This window comes from Schistocerca serialis, chromosome 2 (assembly GCF_023864345.2).
Source record: "Schistocerca serialis cubense isolate TAMUIC-IGC-003099 chromosome 2, iqSchSeri2.2, whole genome shotgun sequence".
NCBI classification, from domain to species: Eukaryota; Metazoa; Arthropoda; class Insecta; order Orthoptera; family Acrididae; genus Schistocerca; species Schistocerca serialis.
The window spans coordinates 796,902,551-796,923,792 of NC_064639.1; the positions used below are offsets into that span (position 1 = coordinate 796,902,551).

Consider the following 21,242-nt stretch of genomic DNA (forward strand, 5'->3'; position numbering starts at 1 on the left):
ACTGCGAGAGGGCTGTACAAGCAATGATCACATGCACGGCACAGCGGACACACCAGGAACCGCGGTGTTGGCCGTCGAATGGCGCTAGCTGCGCAGCATTTGTGCACCGCCGCCGTCAGTGTCAGCCAGTTTGCCATGGCATACGGAGCTCCATCGCAGTCTTTAACACTGGTAGCATGCCGCGACAGCGTGGACGTGAACCGTATGTGCAGTTGACGGACTTTGAGCGAGGGCGTATAGTGGGCATACGGGAGGCCGGGTGGACGTACCGCCGAATTGCTCAACACGTGGGGCGTGAGGTCTCCACAGTACATCGATGTTGTCGCCAGTGGTCGGCGGAAGGTGCACGTGCCCGTCGACCTGGGACCGGGCCGCAGCGACGCACGGATGCACGCCAAGACCGTAGGATCCTACGCAGTGCCGTAGGGGACCGCACCGCCACTTCCCAGCAATTTAGGGACACTGTTGCTCCTGGGGTATCGGCGAGGACCATTCGCAACCGTCTCCATGAAGCTGGGCTACGGTCCCGCACACCGTTAGGCCGTCTTCCGCTCACGCCCCAACATCGTGCAGCCCGCCTCCAGTGGTGTCGCGACAGGCGTGAATGGAGGGACGAATGGAGACGTGTCGTCTTCAGCGATGAGAGTCGCTTCTGCCTTGGTGCCAATGATGGTCGTATGCGTGTTTGGCGCCGTGCAGGTGAGCGCCACAATCAGGACTGCATACGACCGAGGCACACAGGGCCAACACCCGGCATCATGGTGTGGGGAGCGATTCCTACACTGGCCGTACACCACTGGTGATCGTCGAGGGGACACTGAATAGTGCACGGTACATCCAAACCGTCATCGAACCCATCGTTCTACCATTCCTAGACCGGCAAGGGAACTTGCTGTTCCAACAGGACAATGCACGTCCGCATGTATCCCGTGCCACCCAACGTGCTCTAGAAGGTGTAAGTCAACTACCCTGGCCAGCAAGATCTCCGGATCTGTCCCCCATTGAGCGTGTTTGGGACTGGATGAAGCGTCGTCTCACGCGGTCTGCACGTCCAGCACGAACGCTGGTCCAACTGAGGCGCCAGGTGAAAATGGCATGGCAAGCCGTTCCACAGGACTACATCCAGCATCTCTACGATCGTCTCCATGGGAGAATAGCAGCCTGCATTGCTGCGAAAGGTGGATATACACTGTACTAGTGCCGACATTGTGCATGCTCTGTTGCCTGTGTCTATGTGCCTGTGGTTCTGTCAGTGTGATCATGTGATGTATCTGACCCCAGGAATGTGTCAATAAAGTTTCCCCTTCCTGGGACAATGAATACACGGTGTTCTTATTTCAATTTCCGGGAGTGTAAAATATAGACTGGCAATGACAAGAAAGAGAAATTTGTTAACATCGAGTACAGATTTAAATGTTAGGAAGTCTTTTCTGAAAGTACTTGTATGACGTGCGGCCCAGAACGGAAATGAAACATGGACGATAAACAGTTTAAACAGGAAAGGAATAGAAGCTTTTGAAAGGTGGTGCTACAGAATGATTCTGAATATTAGATGGGTATATCACGTAACTAATGAGGACGTACTTAATAGAATTGGCGAGAAATTGGTGGCACAACCTGACTAGAAGAAGGGATTGGTTGGTAGGACGCGTTCTGAGACATCTGAAGGGAAGCGGGAGGGATAAAAATCGTAGAGGGAGACCAAGAGGTGAATACAGTAAGCAGATTCAGAAGGATGTAGTTATTCGGAGATGATGAGGCTTGCACAGGATAGAGTAGCATGGAGAGCTGCATCAAACTGGTCTTCGCACTGAAGGGCACCAACGGACAACAACATTAGCCGTTTTTTCTTGAAGGCATCTTGAGCTCGGGTAGCTCTACTTTCTACTTCTTCTTTGCTCCGTTAAGCTACAGAGCTCTTATTTCTTTCAGAAGTAAATGAACCGCTGTTTCACTTAGCTCATCGGATACAAAGGCTGATTCTCATTAACGTCTGAAATCGTCCGAAGCATTGTAGAACACGCTGAGACAAGTAACTTAATATGAGAAACACGGGGCCGAAAATGCAGAGAAATACCTCAAAAAGTGCATGACAAACGTTGAACATGTGACGTCAGCAGATGAGATACCTCGCCGCATGTGCATATCGTTCTGTAGCACCTGATCATTCAAACACAACTGAAATGTTCATGACGGTATGACTGCGGGCCTACGTGCGTGATTTAGATCATGGGGCTCGGGGTTCGAGTCTTGTTTCTGGCAGGAAGTATTTTTATTTTTTTTTTGCATTCCGTTACACAGTTACGTGATTGCATTTGTGCGGGATTTATTATTTTATTTACTGGCCTCGTGGTCTCCGTTGGTTTATTGCGAAGTACGGTGCAGCAGAAACCTACCGAATTGAGGCACATGTAAATGATTATAAGCTTCCGAATATCGTCGCTACCAGTAAATGACCTACGTTTTCTTTGCTAAATAACGGCTGTAAAAAAAAGGGAGAAAAGGAAAGAAACACGAAAAAGGAACAGCTTTTTCTTGGGTACAGCGAGGACCATAACTTTGTAAATTCTCCGTTTCAAACAGATCACATTTACAAAAAGTTTTTGGAATTTGCACCGTTTGCTTCAGTTCAAGCATTGCGTCGCTCAGTCATCTCTTCATGCACCTGCTCGAAGATACCCTCCATATTTTGGATCTCCGCAGCGGCAACGGTTATGCGAGCTATGAGGTCCGTCTTGGACTCTAATGGGGTGCTGCAAATTAGCTTCTTCGTACCACTCCAAAACATCTAGCGGAGCGACGGGTAGCATTGCCTACTGCCGGTGAGGGTGGGATTTACAGGCTCAGGCAATGAACGTGCCTCAAGACACATCATCTGGTGACGTCACATATTCAATAGTTTTCATCCACTTTTGGGGTGCCTCCCGATATTTTCAGCCCCATGTATACTCATACAGGCAACGGCCTTGCCGCAGTGGATACACCGGTTCCCGTGAGATCACCGAAGTTAAGCGCTGTCGGGCGTGGTCGGCACTTGGATGGGTGACCATCCAGCCGCCAAGAGCTGTTGCCATTTTTCGGGGTGCACTCAGCCTTGTGATGCCAATTGAGGAGCTACTCGACCGAACAGTAGCGGCTCCGGTCAAAGAAAACCATCATAACGACCGGGAGAGCAGTGTACTGACCACACGCCCCTTCTATCCGCATCCTCAACTGAGGATGATACGGCGGTCGGATGGTCCCGATGGACCACTTGTGGCCTGAAGACGGAGTGCATGTATACTTACATTCAATTAGTTGTCTAAGCGTCATCTACGTCGCTTCAGGAGTTTTTAAACGTTAATAAGAATCACCCTTTATGTACGCATACTTCGACTTTCCTACTTCTTCGCACACCCCCTATCTGTACCATCAGTATATCTATTTTTTTGACATACAGAATTTTGTCTAGTTCTGCATGTTTTATGATTAGCACTATTTATCTGTTTATGTTGAACATTGAACTCACAATGATCAGCACTTAGACATTTAGGAAATATTTAAAAGAAGCGTCTGCAAGAAGCAATAATGTGCTTCATTTGAGGCGATGAGTTCGAACGAGTTACGTTGGCAGTACCGTCATACCTGAACGACAACGCGTCACTCTCAATAGATTGGAACACGTATCGAAGATGCGCCTACAGCACTCCTCATATTTGTGTTGCACTCATGTTGAACTGACTGCTGTAATTTCTGTGATGCTCTGCACGGCAATGCGTTTCCATTCGAGTGGTGATGTATTCATTTGTCTATTCAGCGCATAAACGTAGCTGACGCAATGAAACAGAAATGCAGAAGGATTCTTGAGACACCTGCGTGGTGACACAAGGTTTGCGACACTTTGCACCGTGCTGGAGTGGAAAACAGTCGTGTTACCTGTTTCTTGTCAGTGGTAACGTTGCTTGAAAGAACTGCGGTGCCAAGGGAGGTAAAAAGTTATTACTTTTAATCTCGCATTAATACCGAAGGAAATCGTCATATAAGTTAAGATGAGTGAAATAATATTGTTTTTTCGATTATGGAATGTGCGACGTCTAGATCTACAGCCGTGCCACGGCATCACATGTAGCGTTGAGAGGATTCATATTCGGTTCGTGTCTTGGAAGTGCAATCTTGAATCGCTCGGAGTTTGCTGCATAACTATGCGCACATTCTAGTTCCTGACGCTTTATCTTTTCTAGCATCCTCTATGTTCTTCAGGAGACATGAAAACTATAAATTTACTTATCCTTAAAAGGTTGTTCTTCATATAGGATCTGGGCAATGGTTAGTCAAATGGTTCAAATGGCTCTGACCACTATGGGACTTAACATCTGAGGTCATCAGTCCCCTAGAACTTAGAACTACTTAAACCTAACTAACCTAATGACATCACACACATCTATGCCCGAGGCAGGATTCGAACCTGCGACGGTAGCGGTCGCACGGTTACAGACTGAAGCGCCTAGAACCGCTCGGTCACAATGGCCAGTGGTTAGTCCTTCAAGGAATGAACTGGAGTACCACAACGATACCCGTTTAATACAGCATGACAACACTAATCTCTATTCAAATAATGTTATGTGATATCCTTTACAACAACGTGCCGACTTCTACGAGTTAGATCGAGCGTATTTGCGTTAAGAATCAGTTCTGAAAGTCAACTGCCAGTTCCCTAAAGGGTACTTTTATATAAAACGCCAGATTGTGGCAAAGTGAATGCTTTTCTTTGAAAAATACAGGGTGAACCAGAGTTCCAGCAACAGACTTCGAGGTTATTCAGGTATACCTTCTGAGCATTTTGATATCAGCGGTATCATACATTTTGGTATCATGTGGTGTCTGGCGAGCCGCCACAGAGTAATAATTTAATTATGACTTTTTCGTTTCGTTACGGCAATGACATTTGTTTCTGAGTAAATACCGTCACAAACGTGAAGAGGCCTATAATATGCAACAACTAAAACATACAACATACGACACAGGGTAATGCAATAACCCTCTGACGAAACACGTACACATTATCAGTGTGCTCAATCTATTCTGTCAGTGTACAGTACAGCATGTAACAAATGCACAACTTTTGCATTGCTGGCATTGTTCAAAATGTCGAACAACATGATCACGGCAGAGTGTACAGCGAGCACACTCTTACACGCTCAACAGTTCCAGGAGTTTGACGTACTACTTCCGCGGCTGCGATATCCCTGGCAACCACGTCTTTGCGAGTGTCGACAGCAGTTTTGTAAACAAGCTCTTCACATCCCACCAGAAGAAGAAGTCCATTGGTGTCCTGTGTTGTGACCGAGCTGGCCATGGAAGAGGACAACCGGGACCAATTCTTTGTTGTCCAACCTATCTTCAGTGTGTTCCTAACAACAAGCGCCGTTAGTGAATGGAACAAGTTTGTTTCGAAATGAGACACACAGCGTCCTAAAATGGGCACTGTTTTGCACTATTAGTGAAGTATAGACAAAAAGCTAATTGGGGCAGGAAATCAAACGAAATACAATAAATCTGCAACAAGCAGCGTAGACCTAGGTTTCCTTTCACCAAAATACTCACAAGGTATCCCTGATCAACCGCTGATAGCGTGAGTTCTGGTTCACCCTGCACAATTTGCTAATACTTATAATTAGTACTGATGGCGTTGGTGTTTCCATTATTTCATTATGGGCCCCAGAGGTGTTCCCCTCTTTGCTGATAAGTTTATACTCGTATATTTTTGGGAATGCAAGTCACTATAGTAACTTCCCGTCATATTAAAACTGAGTGCTCGACTAACACAGCACGTACTCCACTGGAGAAACAAAATTTTCGAAACAGTATAGTATCTTCTCAAATTCGTTTCGTGATCCTGATCAGATCTCCATTACTTTATAATTCCTTAAAATCAAGTCTTTTTTGGGTGAATTTGTTGGAATATCCTTTTATCTAAAAACTATGCAACCTGGGATTAAGTGAAAGAAATATTGTAAAGGTAATGTTCTTCAGTAAGAACGCAGAAAATTATTCGACTTTTCAGTGTTACTAAACAGAAAATAGACTAAGAACAGAAAAAAAGGAAAGAGAGAGAGGAAGAGAGAACGACGCATCACGAAGTAATTTCCGAATGGGACGGAAATCGGTAGATGTGATGTACACTTACAGACAAATAAATGATTACAATTACAGAAAGATTGGATGATTTATTCAAGAGAAAGAGCTTCACAAACTGAGCAGGTTAGTAACACGTTGGTGAACCTCTGGCCTTTATACAAGCTGTTACTCGTCTTAGTATTCATTGACACAGTTGTTGGATGCTCTCATGAGGGATATCGCGCCAAATTCTGCCCAATTGGCGCATTCCTAGCTGGTTAGAAGGCTGTGCCCATAATGCTCCAAATGTACTCAGATGGGGAGAGATTCGGCGACCTTGTTGGTCACTTTAGAGTTTAGCAAGCACTAAGACAAGCGGTACAGGCTTTCGCCGTCTGCAAAGTGGCATTGTCTTGCCGAAATGTAAGCCCAGGGTGGCTTGCTGTGAAGGGCAATAAAGCCGGGCGTAGAGTATTGTCGATGTTCCGCCGTGCTGTAAGAGTGCTGCATATGACAACAAAAGAGGTAACAGCATGAAAAGAAATGGCATCCGAGACTATCACTCCTGAATGTCGCGCCGTATGGCGAGCAACAGTTAGATTATTTTCCCACCGCTGTCGGGGGTGCCTCCAGACGCGTCTCTGCTGGCTATTGGGGGTAATTTTGAAGCTGGACTCATCACTTAATTCTATTCCAGTCAATGAGATTCCAGGCCGAAGAAATGTCTGGGGATGCACTGGACAGCAGTGCGATACCAACCTGACTGTCGCCCGCCATACAGCCCATTAACCAGGAGTGATGATCTAGGGCACCATTTCTTTTTATTGCATGGCCCATTTGGTTGTCATCTGCGGCACCCTTACAGTACAGCAGTAAGTCGACGATATTCTACGGCCCGTTTTGGTGCCCTTCATGATAAGCCATGCTGGGCTGTCAGCAAGTTAATGCTCACTCGGATACGGCGAGAGTTTCTACTGCTTATCTCTGTGCTAGCCAGACCCTACCTTACCCAACGAGGTCACCTAATCTCGCGCCATTTGAGAATGTTTGGAGCATTATTGGCAAGGCCCTCCAACCAGTTCGCGATTTTGACTATCTAACGCGCCAATTGAACCAAATCTTGCACGAGATCCTTGAGGAGGACATCCAACAACTCTACCAACGCAAGCTGAATAACTGCTTAAATGGCGACCAGAGGCCGATCAACACGTTATTGCCTTTCTCAGTTTGTAAAGCTCTTTATCTGGAATAAATCATCCAATTTTTGTGAGATTGTAATTATTCGTTTGTCTGTACATGTACATCACATCCACCTATTTCCGTCCAATTTGGTTAATGCCTTCGTGGTGCGTCATTTTTTTTTTCATATAGTGCATTTAAGGAAATACGAGGGTAACTCCAAAAGAAATGCACACTATTTTTTTTAAAAAAAATCCATGTTTTATTCTACATGTTTTTAAGTTTTACAGTGTGTAGATACATTCTTTAGGATCAACATTTTCATTTCTCCACATAATTTCCATCCCTCTCAACTGCCTTACACCATCTTGGAACCAGCGCCTGTATACCCGCACGGTAAAATTCTGGACCAACTTGTTGGAGCCACTGTTTGGCAGTGTGCACAAGGGAGTCATCAACTTCAAACCTTCCACGAAGAGAGTTTTCCAGTTTCCCAAAGAGATGATAGTCACATGGAGCCAAGTCAAGACTGTAAGGCGGGTGTTTCAGTGTTGTCCATCCGAGTTTTGTGATCGCTTCCATGGTTTTTTGACTGACATGTAGCCGTGCATTGTCGTGCAACAGCAAAACATCCTGCTTTTGTCGATGTGGTCGAACACAACTCAGTCGAGCTTGAAGTTTCTTCAGTGTCGTCACATACGCATGAGAATTTATGGTGGTTCCACTTGGCATGATGTCCACAAGCAAGAGTCCTTCGCAATCGAAAAACCCCGTAACCATAACTTTTTCAGCATGAGGTGTGGTTTTGACTTTTTTTCTTGGGTGAATTTGCATGATGCCACTCCATTGAGTGCCTCTTCATCTCTGGTGACAAATGATGGAGCCATGTTTCATCGCCTGTCACAATTCCTCCAAGAAATTCATCTCTACCATTCTCGTACTGTTCAAAAAGTTAGCTGCATACCGATTTTCTTGTTTCTTTGTGAGCCACTGTCAACATCCTGGGAAGCCACCTGGCACAAACCTTTTTTAACGCCACCACTTTCAGTATTCTCCGAACACTTCCTTCCTCTATCCCAACATAGGATGACAATTCGTTCACTGTGATGCGTCTGTCAACAGTCACCAATTAGTTAACTCTCTGCACATTGTCTGGAGTGTGTGCAGTACGAGGCCTGCCGCTGCGAGGACAAACCCCAATAGTGCCGTGCCCGCTTTCATCACGTAACCTGCTTGCCCACCGACTAACTGTACTGCGGTCGACAGCGGCATCTCCATACACCTTTTTCAATCTCTTGCGGATGTTTCCCACTGTCTCGTTTTCACAGCACAGGAATTCTATGACAACACGTTGCTTCTGACGAACGTCAAGTGTAGGAGCCATCTTGAAAACATGCTGTGACGGTGTCACTCACGGGAACAAGTTGATCTACGTTTGAAAACAAGCGGGAAGGATGTATCTACACACTGTAAAACTTTCATACATGCGGAATGAAAACTGTATTTTTACAAAAATGTTGTGCATTTCTTTTGGAGTGATCCTCGTACTTAAGAAGAGCAAAATTTTACCTTGCTTTCAGTGACAGTTCTCCCAATGGTCTTGTAAGGAAAGTGGAAAATAAAACCAGTTATTGTCGATAATGACGATGAAAGATGCCAGCTATCGACATTCATTCATTCTCTAAAGAGCGGCACATTACCTTTGTTAAAGAAAATGGTCTTATCTAATACATTCTTTCTCGCATTGTCTGTACTCGGTAGAATATGTTTTCTGTTACATTTCAGTACTGATGTCATACTTAAAATTTTTGTTTGACTGCACTAATTCATGTGCATGTAGTCTAATTTCTCAGACCCTTGTCACTAGCTTTTCTGCCGTATTTGATTTAGTATTTGCGTAAGGATCAATAGCCGGCCGGTGTGGCCGAGCGGTTCTAGGCGCTGCAGTCTGGAACCGCGCGACCGCTACGGTCGCAGTCGAATCCTGCCTCGGGCATGGATCTGTGTGATATCCTTAGGTTAGTTAGGTTTAAGTAGTTCTAAGTTCTAGGGGACTGATGACCTCAGATGTTAAGTCCCATAGTGCTCAGAGCTATTTGAACCATTTGAAGGATCAGTATACAATCATCCGTCAGCTTTAAAAATTTCTCTCGGTCATTAACACGCAATGGCAGGTGAGTTATTCATCTACGCTCACTTAAGTTCTCTGTATTTAATCAGATGTGAAGTGGCACGTCTGTGTGATGAACACAACTGGGAATATGGACTCAGTGCATCAATTTGACACAGTCCCGTGCAGAATTCTGCTATGGTTTTCAATCCGTTTCAACATTCTATATAGTGTGACTACCTCGTGTTTGGATGAGGCACCAAGTTCAGGCCAGTACTGGCATCGATTTTCGTCTTCTTCCAACCTTTTACGTTGGCGGTAATTTATAACAGGAATAGCAATATATTAATTTGGTCAAATACTCAACATAACTGTGAACACGACAGATATACATGTCACGTCATCAACAAATTGGACGACCAAGTAAATATTCTACAGCTTCCAGTGAGAGATTCACCGTTCACCAAATGAACAGTGTGGTACATCCACCGCTGGATAATAAGATCTGTATTAACGAATAGATCTATGATGACCGTGGTGGCATAGAACTCCAATGTTACAATGTTTGTTGTAACCTACACATCCTATGTACGTCTCTTGAACAATAAATTTTATCTCTATTTCCGTTTGGCACTTAGCTGTACCTATGTTCTCCAGATTAAGAAAACACATTAACTTCATTAACAGGGAGGAGAATGACGAGCAGGGGCAGAAGCGTGTCAGCGCTCATCGCCGCCTGTGTCCTGTGGGGAGCAACGTGTAGATCAGCTGAGCTCTCACCAGCGGAGAAGGCGGCTTTCGTAGCGGCCTTGAAGCCACACTTGGGCTTCCACAGTGTCCTTATACCGGCTACCGCTTGTCTCATGACAGATGACTGGACGCATTTCGGTAAGTCACTTTTAATGATGACACATTTTATACCAAGTTTCAGCACAAATAATCGCATCTTTAATAAATGAAAAGCGCTAGTTTGCTTTTGTTCTACAGCATTACTTTTATTTGGTTAACCAGTTTTCGCCTTACAAGGCCATCTTCAGCCATTTACTGACTATTGTCACCAAAGAAGTTACAATGTTTGTAAACGACATTGTAAAAGATGTTACACATCTAGACTGAAGCAGAAATGTACAGTAAATAACATCTTTGACAGTGTGGTTGTAATGTAATGTAAAAAGTAAAAAGTTGAACAGTAAATAAATACAAACGGAGTAAACAAGAAAAAACTTTAACACAAAACTGGAACAGCAAGCCTATATAACAGTTCATAATAATAAACAATTAAAATTTATTGTGCCGTTTATTATTATAAGCTGTTACATCGGCTTTATAGCAATAAACAAAACCAATAAAATAATTTTATTGCTTTGTTTATTATTATAAGCTGTTACGTAGGCTTGCTGCTCCAGTTTTGTGTTAAAGTTTTTTCCTGTTTTCTCTGTTTATATTTGTTTACTTTTCAACTTTTTTCTTTTTACATTGCCTTACCACCACACTGTCAGAGATGTTATTTTCTGTACGTTTCTGCTTCAGTCTAGATGCGACCAGGACAGAAACCGGGCACCACATGTATGCTGCACTATTTCTTCGTCCAACGTGAATCCATGTGTCAATAGAGAAGGGCGTCATACGGCATCTGGAGTGCCGAAGATTTGAAGGAGGCCCACCAGCCATAGTAATGACTGTCATTTCTGTTCAAATGGTTCAAATGGCTCTGAGCACTATGGGACTTAACATCTGAGGTCATCAGTCCCCTAAAACTCAGAAATACTTAAACCTAACCAACCTAAGGACATCACACACATCCATGCCCGAGGCAGGATTCGAACCTGCGACCGTAGCGGTCACGCGGTTCCAAACTGAAGCGCCTACAACCGCACGGCCACTCCGGCCGTCTGTCATTTCTGTATTGTTCCCCCTGTAAACAAAGGACTCTCCATGAAGAAAAAAATCAGTATTTGTATACTCTAATAGAGCCTCTATAATTTTCTCCGTACCTCTTGAAAACGAACTTCCTGTTCCTGAACCGCCCCAGAAAACGCTCTGTGAGCTATGATGTAGATAACGGTGATTCCGTAATTGAGTATAAAGATAAACTGCCATCAAATTCAAGACATGCAGACGTCTTTCAAAGCACATCATCCTCTTATCACGAGATCACACAAGGGGAACTCGATGACCTCATCAGGAATCAGAACTTCCTAAAGCAAGGCAGAACTTTTGGCATCACGGTTGCAACACTGAAATTACAAGACTTTTTGAGAGTAACAAAATTTTGCACTAGAAATAAATAACTTCGAGAGTCTTTTAAAACTGAGGGGACTTCACATTCTGTAAAGAGGTAATTGGTCTGTTGGCGGCACTGAATACGTAACATATTTCTGGTAAATGGTGACTGTTCAGCGATGCTTCCAAGACAAGACTTAAAGCGGTACTTTACATATTGGAAACGACATTGCTTCCATTCGTGTGGCGTATGCCACGACTATAAAGTGAACATACAGAAAAATGAGAAATATTCTAATAGTAGTAGCCTACATGGAATACCAGCAAGAAGTGTGTGGAGATTTGAAAGTTATTGTCATTTTTATTAGGTATGTAGTCTAGATGTATCAAGTACTGTTGTTTCCTTTGTGAGAGAAATAGTTGTGCTAAAAACAGTTACTATACTCTTGAAATGTTGGCTCATGAGACCGTCATAAACTCTTCGAATGAGAAACATATTGCGTGAATCATTGCTAGAACGGAACTACGTGTTGCTCTCAGCATTACGTATAAAACTGAGGCTTATGAAAAATTTTGTAAAATCTTTAGATGCAAATGGCTCTGCATTTACTTACTGACATCAAAGCAATCATTTAAAATGTTTCTAATTGATTTCTGGGAACCTTCAGAGAATCTGTGCTCGTATGAACAGCCACTAAAAATGCACTTCTTAAAATTATACCCAGATTTGTTTCCATCACAAAATGGTGACATTATAAATATGCTGAGTGGTTTCACCGGGATATTTCAGTGATGGGGCAAAGATATAAAGGGAAATAGAGAGCTGCTATGCGAAGTGATTATTGGTGTTGGTGAAAAGGGACGCTCCTGCAACACAGTTCCAGAGACGGGCCGAAAAAGATGTTTACTAGATAATTAATTATTTTTTACCTTTTCATATTTTTTGGAAAATGCAAGCATTAAATATACTTATTTGAAAAATGTAAGTTAGTAATTAATTAAAAATATTTTTAATGTTCAGTAAGCCTAAAAACAGACATACAACACATGCAACATACAATATGCAGTTTTTGAAAATTCGTTGAACAGAGTTACACACCACAGCAACCAATAGAAACGATCCCAAACATTATCTCCGTTACTGTTGAAACTCTGAACTAGCTTACAATGACACCAAATAAAACAAGAAACAGAAAAGACCAAACTTCCTCCTAACTCGAAAACCGGGAACAGAATTTGGCACAGAGTGGCGAAAACTCCTTCAAAACTATCTCTAATCTTGTTTCCAACCCTGCAAATCTCTACACAAACAGGCCTCCAAAAATACGAACTGCATCAGTAGAGACGCAAAGATACCGCTCAAAGAGCTTGTTTCGATTAATCGAAGCTGATCGCAGTTCAAACATATAACGCACTACATACATTAACTCATAATTTAAGGGAAGTAAAAATACTTTGAAAAAAAATGAAAGTGCAGATGAACAAGCCAGTTTCCTCATAAAATTCCTAAAAGAAAGAAATAAAATTTCTACATCTACATGGATACTCTGCAAATCACATTTAAGTGCCTGGAAGAGGGTTCATCGAACCACCTTCACAATTCTCTATTATTCCAATCTCGTACAGCGCGCGGAAAGAACTAACACCTATATCTTTCCGTACGAGCTTTGATTTCCCTTATTTTATCGTGGTGATCGTTTCTCCCCATGTAGGTCGTAGTCAATACAATATTTTCGCATTCGGAGGAGAAAGTTGGTGATTGGAATTTCGTGAGAAGATTCTATCGCAACGCAAAACGCCTTTGTTTTAATGATGTCCAGCCCAAATCCTGTATCATTTCAGTGACACTCTCTTCATATTTCGCGATAATACAAAACGTGCTGTCCTTCTTTGAACTTTTTCAATTTACTCGGTCAATTTTATCTGGTAAGGATCCCACGCTGCGCAGTAGTATTCTAAAAGAGGACGCACGAGCGTAGTGTAGGCAGTCTCCTTAGTAGACCATTGAATCTAACTTGAAATAACTTTTTGTAGACAACATCTAGCCCATAAATAATTATGTAAAGTGCAGTGGAGAAGAAAATGTATTTACTTTGTGGTTATGTTTGTGTTTCACCTCAAACACAAGTAATGACTACGACTAATATGTTCATTTTTATTCAATTAAAGCCACTGTGTTGTTTAGTAACTGACTCTTTTCACATAATTTTGCACTTACAAATAACGCTGCAAATGATCAGTAGAATATGTGATTAACTAACCAGCCATCGAGATAATGGCAATATTGGGTCCTTCCAGGAAAGCTATAAATCTCTGCTTGGCAGTGCAGCCTGCGACTCACAAATTATGATAAAAGTCCTAAAATGTGATTTTGTTGTTGCTGCTCCCAAATTAGGAATTTTTGTTCATAGACCGTGCAATATATATCGGAGTTCTGTTGGTTCCGAGAGAAGTGGAGCAGTGTCTCAGTGTGCCAGGGTTGTTTGAGCAGTACTGCCGTAAACAGTGATGCGCAGCCTTCTACCAGTTTCCGTGGGTTGTGAGCGACAGTGGGCGTGCTCCCCAGCTATGCCTACGCCACGATTCGTCGCTGTTGTCATCATAACTATACAGGGTGACTCAAAAGGAACTATAGACACTTCGTGAGTGTAATGTAGGCATCAAAATAAGCTTAAAATGTTAAATAAATTTTTTCTGAAATTACTTTACTTCCGGGATACGTAGTAGAATGGGTATCACAAGTGCACCTCAAACAACATAAATTAATTCTAAGTGATTGAAAACTAACTGTACACACTTCGTGGGTGTAATGTATGCATCAAAATAAGGGTAAAATGCTAAATTTTCGTCTGTAATTTATTTATATCAGAGTTATGCAGTAGATTAATTACCATAATTGCCCCACGAACAACACAAAATTAATTCTTCTCAGAAAGCAAAGAGACGAAAGAGACCCGAAATTCAACAAAACTACATACTGTACATTTGCCTCAGAACATATTCAAAATTACACTACTGGCCATTAAAATTGCTACACAACGAAGATGACGTGCTACAGATGCGAAATTTAACCGACAGTAAGGAGATGCTGTGACATGCAAATGATTAGCTTTTCAGAGCATTCACACAAGGTTGCCGCCAGTGGCGACACCTACAACGTGCTGACATGAGGGAAGTTTCCAACCGATTTCTCATACACAAACAGCAGTTGACCGGCGTTGCTGGTGAAACGTTGTTGTGATTCATCGCATATGGAGGAGAAATGCGTACCATCACGTTTCCCACTTTGATAAAGTTCGGATTGTAGCCTATCGCTATTGCGGTTTATCGTATCGCGCCATTGCTGCTCGCGTTGGTCGAGATCCAATGACTGTTAGCAGAATATGGAATCGGTGGGTTCAGGAGGGCAATACGGAACGCCGTGCTGGATCACAACGGCCTCGTATCACTAGCAGTCGATATGACAGGCATCTTATCCGCATGGCTGTAACGGATCGTGCAGCCACGTCTCGATCCCTGAGTCAACAGATGGGGACGTTTGCAAGACAACAAGCATCTGCACGAACAGTTCGACGACGTTTGCAGCAGCATGGACTATCAGCTCGGTGACCATGGCTGCGGTTACCCTTGACGCTGCACCACAGACAGGAACGCCTGCGATGGTGTACTCAACGACGAACCTGGGTGCACGAATGGTAAAACGTCATTTTTTCGGATGAATCCATGTTCTGTTTACAGCATCATGATGGTCGCATCCATGTTTGGCGACATCGCGGTGAACGCACATTGGAAGCGTGTATTCGTCATCGCCATACTGGCGTATCACCCGTCGTGATGGTATGGGTTGCCATTGGTTACACGTCTCGTTCACCTCTTTTTCGCATTGACGGCACTTTGAACAGTGGACGTTACATATCAGATGTGTTACGACCCCTGGCTCTACCATTCATTCGATCCCTGCGAAACCCCACATTTCGGCAGGATAATGCACGACCGCATGTTGCAGCTCCTGTACGAGTCTTTCTGGTTATAGAAAATGTTCGACTGCTGCCCTGGCCAGCACATTCTCCAGATCTCTCACGAATTGAAAACGTCTGGTCAATGGTGTCCGAGTAACTGGCTCGTCACAATACGCCAGTCACTACTCTTGATGAACTGTGGTATCGTGTTGAAGCTGCATGGGCAACTGTACCTGTACACGCCATCCAAGCTCTTTTTGACTCAATGCCCAAGGGTATCAAGGCCGTTATTACGGCCAAAGGTGGTTGTTCTGGGTACTGATTTCTCAGGATCTATGCACCCAAATTGCGTGAAAATGTAATCACATGTCAGTTCTAGTATAATATATTTGTCCAATGAATACCCGTTTATCATCTGCATTTCTTCTTGGTGTAGCAATTTTAATGGCCAGTAGTGTATATCCATGTAGCTAGACGAAGACTGTGACGTGCTCGAAGTTTTACCGCTATCGGAATGTTGCAGGCTCCGTTCGTCTCATTTTGATCAGTTTCTCAGCCATTTTTCAGTTTGCTGCTGTAGCTGTACTGCATTCTGCATTGCAACACCATACGCGAGCTCCTTGAGACGGCCCCAAAAGTGGAAGTCTAGGGGATTGAGAGCCGGCGATCTGGTGGGGCAAGCAATAGTTCCTGCTCGACTTACCGACTTACCGGAATAAGCAACACTGAGACACTCTCTTGCCTCTCGACTGAAATACGCAAGGGTGTCGTCGTACATAAACCATTAGTTGTTCGTGTAGAGAACGGGACATCATGAAGCAGCCCGTCCAACCCATGTTCCAAAAATTCTCCATACACTCTGCTAGTCAGGCGCTGTGGAATAACTGATTGTCTACTAAACCACGCCACACTGTATTGGCACTTATCTGAAAATATTCCCTGTGACATGGAGCCAGTAGTACCGGCAACATGAGGGCTTGCTCGTTATTCGTTACATCGCTGGCGTCCTTGCTACACAATGAAATGGCTTATCTTTTAGTATATGTTTGTTTCGTTGCTGTCTTGACGTGAACTCTGTAACATTTGGAATTTGGGGAAGCATTGCCTTCGATATACGATCTTTTTTCTAATGTTGACGAGCGAAATGTTCTTTTTTTTTAACAGGTCCTCCCTCTCAGGGTGTCCGAAACTGCTTTGCTGAATCAAAACTGGGCGTCGCCAGGTTAGTGAAGAGCTTGCACTCCAGAGATATTCCAACAATGTCGCCAAAAATTACAATGACCCAAGATAATAAAATGATGACACACTCCGCCTTCTGTGAAGTAACAAGGATGTATGATGCAGGAGTGGTGCTGGGGATGATATCGTCTGAAATGGCTCGTTCTCAGGCAATGTCATCAAGAGTAAGTAATTCACAGCGTTCTGAAAATTACTCAGAAGTTCACAAAGTAAAAAGAAGAAAACTTTTAAACACGAGGTGCAATACTTTTCACCTTGGGAATTTTTGTCATTCGCTGCAATGAGCTTGGTAGGGTGACCTATTTAGTTTATGTTCCAGTATAACTTTGGAATATTCGCAGAAATTTCACATAATGCTGGTATACAAATTCCCATCCCTTAGGGGTGAGATTGGGAACTCTGCAACGTCTGAAGTATTTTCAGTCAAAGTTGATGCATATACGACTTACTATCAGAAAAACAATTACGGGGCTTGAGCCACCAAAGGGGGGCAGAGGATGAAAAATTCTGATACGTAAAAACAAGCGTAACTGTGAATCTCCTTGCAACACGCCCGGTGGTGCAACAGATGGGGGGACCCTAAAACTATTTTCGCTTTGACCAAGCGCCCTGTCCATGCTTCGTACGTAGTACTCCCGCGGCGTTCGTATTATTTCTGCTCCACGCTGCTGCTGGCTACCCTGAGATTATGTATGTAAATATGCAAGCCGATTTAGGGGAGCTTCAAAATGGTTCAAATGGCTCTAAGCGATATGGGACTTAACATCTGTGGTCATCAGTCCCCTAGACTCAGAAAAACTTATGCCTAACTAACCTAAGGACATCACACACATCCATGCCCGAGGCAGGATTCGAACCTGCGACCGTAGCAATAGCGCGGTTCCGAACTGAAGCGCCTAGACCGAGCGGCCACAGCGGCCGGCTTTAGGGGAGCCACTCAACATTAAACTCATAACTGTTCTACGTCTGGTATGAAGAATTATATTCTGAGACGATAAGAAAAAGCAGGTTGCACTGTTTACACACTAAGTCGTAAGTGTTGATGCCAGTTAACATTATCACTAATTTAATGAGAGGTCATAACTATCACTCCCTTATTATTGTACAGTATTCTTGACAATGTTAATTTTTGTCACTACTGTACTCCACGCCATCACGCTTAGTTCACCGTCTTACTCTGGCCGAACCTTTAGCGATAGATACACATTTAGCTAATACATTTATCTATTCCCAAAACGGGGTGAACATTGGCTTTCAGTACAAGGGAGGAAGCATTCCGGAAATGACTAAGTTTCTAAACTGTTTGCATGTTGCCGTGATTAAAATATACCTTTCTACGATACAGGCGGTGCTGGGACACTTTTGATATCAAATTGATAACAAATTGATAAAAATTAATTAAACTGATCCATTAATTACCCTCCCAACCACGCCCACTCCCACCCACACTCACCCACCTCCAACCCTGAATGACATCATGTGTTTTCCTCAGCCTGCATTTGGGTCTCCGCATCTTCTCCCTACCCACCCCCACCCCTCCCTCTCCCTCCCCACCACCTACTCTACTGGCGGGAATTTCAAATTTTAGAGTGAATTTCGAATTTATGCTAGGATTTCGAATTTTGGACGGAATTTCTTTGTCCCAGCGCTATGCTGACGTCCACCCCACCCACCATCCAGGAACTAGTGAAAAATTAAAAATGGCGATTCCCTTTCTGGGACCCAAACGCTGGCCCTCCTGGATGGGAAACCCAGTGCACCCCTCTAACACAATTATACCACATACTGCCCCCCTGGTCGTTTGCAGCTGCGTTAGCGATCTCACACTCATTGGACTCTCCTGCACACCGTACCACCACAAGCGATCACAGTTCTGAGGTGTAGAACGATTGTATTTAACGTTAACACATCTCTTACAATGAAGCATTTGTTAAAAAGGAAAACCCAATCGCCACAATAATAAATCTCCTCTTTCCACGAAAATTGGCGCAGTGCATTTTCTTTTAGTTTATGAGCAAAACCGGTATATTTTTACTTCCGACAGCAGTATACAATTCGCTTCTCATTATTGTGCGACGTCCAACGAAGCACACCGTCGCCGATTACATTTTGCCAAAATTCAGAAGCCTGCGTAAAACTGGAAAAATCTTCCACTATTTTGCCGCGGAAACTACCCATCACCATAGAATGTCCTCGTTATTTCTATTTATTTAGTATTGGAGGGCAGCGTGGAGGGTAAAATTCGTAGAGGGAGACTAAGAGATGAATACACTAAGCAGATTCAGAAGGATGTAGGCTGCAGTACGTACTGGGAGATGAAGCAGCTTGCACAGGATGGAGTAGCATGGAGAGCTACATCAAACCAGTCTCAGGACTGAAGACCACAACAACAACATTTCTATACCGTCATTGGAGTAAAGAAAAGGCGATAATTTAAACTCTGAAGAAAAAACATCTATATTAAGCAACTACTTTCAGCTTGAAAGACAAATTGCACGATCTGAGACCGTATCTCACGTTCAAATCAGTGCCTGTAAAAAAACTGTCATGCACATGAGTGTCACAAAGGTTTCAGACATGTGAGGTTGCATTAGAGAATACAGTCTTTCACGCCATTGGTTCACAATTCGGAAACAAACACGACCATTTTACATTATACAAGAAGAAACTATAATACAAGAGAACATTGCTGTTTTGTACACTATGGCAAGTCCTGTTTTACCAATGTGAAGCTATATCACACCTGAGTTTACGAAACAAATCGTGATATCCTGTCTCGTAACAGTACGTCCTATAAGATTTTATTGCCGCTCTCTCTCTCTCTCTCTCTCTCTTCCATTACATCGAAACCAGTTACCGTCTGTGTGCTTACATTTGACACATTTGCTCCATAGCTCTCCTCTACCAACGTGTCCATAAAATTTCTATCATACAGAAGATTCTTGCATTCTAGTTTTGTAAGCAATTTGATCATCACAGCCTTTTTCACGAAATCTACTCACATGTCGGGAAAAATCTCTATGGTTTCTAGGTTCCACAATGAGCTATAATCCAAATGGTGTCTACTTAATAATTAGAGGTTATAAAGCATGAAATAACACAGGACTTGTGGTGATGCCTGCTTTTTAAGCATGCATTCCAGACGATAATAAAAAAAAATCATGATTCCATGAGAATAGATACAGCCGACTTCTATTAGTTTTATGAGCCATATCGTCATGTTTTCTGCATCCAAACTTTAACCAGTTATACCACCCTTGTAATAGAGCCACCTATAAGATTTTACCGCATCTCTCTCTTCCAATATATCGAAAAAACAAATACTGACTGCATATCAAACGTATCACACGTATCACTGCGATACGCACGAATCACTCCACTGGAGCACATGGTCAGTGCTCAAAGTCGGCTGCACAGATCTGCACTAAGTTTTGTCGATTGTGCTGGAGGAAGATCATATCCAACAGACTATCAATCACTAGAGAGGGTTCCTGTATTGGACCTTCATAAACAGTTTAATATATTGTTTTTTTTTCCAGCTATAACACATCCAAGCAGTATGTGACTACAGCCATGTACACCACCCTACACTTCGTTTTTCTACCGTGATTTCGAGGTCTGTGCCAGCTGATAAACCGATATTAGCACATTTAGATCCTTTGGCTTTCACAGAAAGCTGAACATTGCGTGGTGTAATATATGCATCTCCCTTAACACACAGGTTGGTAGAAATAAAACACAGAGGCGACTTTTCTCATTGACAAAAATGTGGAAAACACCCAACATATGGAAACTGGAAGAGTTTGCGGCATTGTAGAGCGTTTCCAACAGCTATAAGAAGGTGATGAACTATACAGTTAATCTCATCTTCCACAGCGATGGGGTAGTGGATGTCTCGGTGTTCCTTATTGAAGAGCATTGTTTCCTCAATTTCCATTCATATACATGATTACTGTTCTGGTCTTCATCATTGCCAGAAGGTACCATTCGCAGCATGCACAAGGTAGTGTAAAAACAGAGGTAATGTCATCTCATTGCTGAAAAAATAAAAAAAATTAAAAAATGGGGAGAGCATCGCAGCATATGGAAGTAGAATGAGTCTGCAGCATTGAGGAATGCTTCCATACAACTGTCTAAAGGTGATGATAACCCCTACGTTTAATGCCATGCTCCACAGTGACAAGTAGCAGATATCCAGTGTTCCAGCAAGGCACGCTCCATCTCAACCAAGTGGTGTTAGACAGTCGTAGCACGGTAATCAACAGTGTATTAGTGGATGGCTGAACGGGAAAGACACTGTTGATGTGGGACGATGTATTGTAATATGCACCACAGCTGACAGTGTGATCAATTTTAGCAATTTTATCAGTTGTTCTGTAATTTCAACATCAGCCAGTGACATGGCAGAATGCTTCCCAATTTCTGCATCATCACTA

The 21,242-nt window shown here is 43.2% G+C and overlaps 1 pseudogene; it reads left to right on the forward strand.

The window, feature by feature from the left end:
* Positions 1-2,956: 2,956 nt before the first annotated feature.
* Positions 2,957-3,073, forward strand: LOC126459241 (5S ribosomal RNA; annotated as a pseudogene).
* The last annotated feature ends 18,169 nt before the right edge of the window (positions 3,074-21,242 follow it).